Consider the following 2,884-nt stretch of genomic DNA (forward strand, 5'->3'; position numbering starts at 1 on the left):
CCTCCCATCCCTCACCCCTGCACCTCCCATCCCTCACCCCTGCTCTCAGACCCGCCCTCATCATTGTCACCAAGTGGCTATGTCCAATAGGCATCCCTGTGCTTGCCTGGCTTGTCCTCTGGGCAGTATTTGACACAGGTGACCATTCCCTCTTTGGGGCTTGTGTGAGGACTCCCCAGTGTACCCTGTCCCCTCCCTCATCGCTGTTCAGGTCTATTTTTCCAGTCTCAAGGCAGAGAGGCTCCTCTCTCATGGCTTCAGGGGCTATCTGCAGGGTGATAGCACTCAGGGATCTGCTCATTCTTCTCGTTTCATCGTGGTGTCTACCCTCCATGTCTGCTCCATATTCCAAGAGCGTACCCAGCTGATGTAGCAAGACCTTTACGGAACAAAACTCTGGGTTCCACCCACTATCATTGTCCCACTTCAGGGAATGCCATCATCCTGGACCCTCATCCTCCCCTCCCCCAGATCTCCCCATATCTACCTGCATCCAGCACCATCTCTCTGGTCCCTGGCTCCCCTTCTAGCCCTACTTGGACTTATATGTCACATACATCTACTTCACACATGAAGCAGACCCAGAACCTTCATGCCCAGTACCTCCTCTATCTATGATGGGTTTTGAAATAACCTAGCAGGGACTCAAGGTTCAAGATTTGGATTGGTAATAGCCAAGACTTCCCCTCTCCCCCCCCTCTCTCCTGCATGGCTTGCTTCACTCAAACACTGCTTTCTGTTCCTCAAATATGGCAAGGACTTTCTGCTTGTGTAAGCATCACCTTCTCCATCACCCAAGCAAGAAGACTCAGTGGAGTGTAGATCCCACTTTCTGTCTCTGTCGTCAATCCTGAGACTCTCCCTCCCTTCCACATTCCAAACCAGAGCCTCTCACCAAGGTCTCCTGAAGGTTCCCTAGATTTGAGGAGCCACAGACAGACTTCTGATTTCCAGGCCCATTTCCAGACCCTGGAACCCTGAGCCGCACTTAGTACCTGATTTCTGGACAGACTCAGCTATTACCCCACCAGGATGCCTGAGCCTCTAAGGGCCGCTGGGGCCTCCTGACCCTGCTTCTGATCCATTTCAGTGCTGGCCTAGACTTACTGCCTCACCAGTTGAATGAATGAATCCCAGAGGTTCGGGAATTGTCTGGAGGATCATGCCTTCCTCCTTCCGACCTGCCAGATGACACCTCCCACTTGGGAAAAGTTGGGGAGCCCCAGGTTGTAAATTGCTTATATAGAGTATATAGCTATGGGAAAATCCCAACAGTGACCTGGACTCAGCAGCCCAGCCCCTCCAGCTGGATGGGAATCGACAGCTCTCTCTCCCAGAGAGAGTCTGGGACTACCTAGAGGCCCTCTGCTACAGAGCCTCCCTAGTCAGTCTCCCTGCTGACCATCACCACTGTCCCATGAGGCCTTTTGGCTATTTCAGATTCTCAGTGCAACAGGCAATGCCAGCCTTCTAAAGTAAAGCCTGATAAAAAGTTCTTCTCTGGGCTGGAGAGGAGGCTCAGTGGTTAGGAGCACTGACTGCTCTTCCAGAGGTCCTGAGTTCAATTCCCAGCAACCACATGGTGGCTCACAGCCATCTGTGATGGGGTCCAATGCACTCTTCTGGTGTGTCTGAAGACAGCTACAGTGTACTCATATAAATAAATCTTTGAAAAAAAAAGACACAAACCCATTTGAGGTGGGTGTTTAAAAAAAAAAAGTTTTTCTCTGCTCAAGACTTTTCCCAGTTGCTTGCAGAGCAAAGCCGAAGAAATGTACATGATTGGTGCAGCCACGCTGCCTCCTGGGTCTTCTTCCAACCACAACCAAGTATCACATGGAGCCTTTGCTCTGGCTGCAGCATCCACCTAGAGCTACCTTTCTGCAGACAGACTGTAACCGCCTTAGCTCCTTCAAGCCTGAGCTTGAACCTGACCTTATCAATCAGGCCCATTCACTCCCTGTGAACACAGCAACCTGGCCCAATCTTGCTTTCCTGCCTCTATATGGATAGGGACATTATGTCCCTATGTATCCTAAGTGCCTGGATCGGTTACTGAACAAATGAATGGCCAAAGGAGAGATGTTCCCTTGTCTGGGGCAGATAGATCAGATACAGGGTGTCCTGACTGGGTTTTGTGTCAAATTGACACAGGCTAGAGTCATCAGAGAGGAAGGAGCCTTGCCGAACCAGCTGTGAAGCATTTTGTTAATTAGTGGTCAACTAGAGAGGGCTTGGCCCATTTTGTGTGTGTGGGGGGGTGTGTGCCATTCCTGGGGTGGTGGTTCTGGGTTCTGTAAGAAACCAGGTTGAGCAAGAAAGCAAGCCAGTAAGCAGCAAGCATCCCTCTGTGGCCTCTGCATCAGCACCTGCCTCCAGGATCCTGCCCTGTTTGAATTCCTGACCTGACTTCTTCCATAAAGAACAACAATGTGGAAGTTTCAGACAAATAAACCCTTTTCCCCAGACTTGCTTTTTTGGGTTATGCTGTTTTGTTGCAGCAATAGAAACCTTAACTCAAAGCACAGCACTAGAGCCCGGGGGGTCCCCCCCCCCAGCACACCCCTATCTGGGGCTGGAGAGATGGCTCAGCTAAGAGAGCTTGCTGCTTTGTCAGGGAGCCCAGGTTTGGGTCTCAATACTCAGGAATGTCTCACAATCACTTGAAACTTTAGCTTCAGGGATTAACAATCTCTTCTGGCTTCTTTAATTGCACCTTTTTAGATCCCTTGTCGGGGCCAAAGGTGTATTGGGCTCTGGACTCTGTTAAGGTCTATACAGTCACCACCTTGGGAGATGGTATATAAGATCTGCTTGAGATCTTGTAGGTCATGAGAGACTTAGGGCAAGGAGGAGGAGGAGGAGGAGGAGGAGGAGGAGGAGG

Source organism: Mus pahari, chromosome 15, assembly GCF_900095145.1.
Source record: "Mus pahari chromosome 15, PAHARI_EIJ_v1.1, whole genome shotgun sequence".
Lineage (NCBI taxonomy): Eukaryota > Metazoa > Chordata > Mammalia > Rodentia > Muridae > Mus > Mus pahari.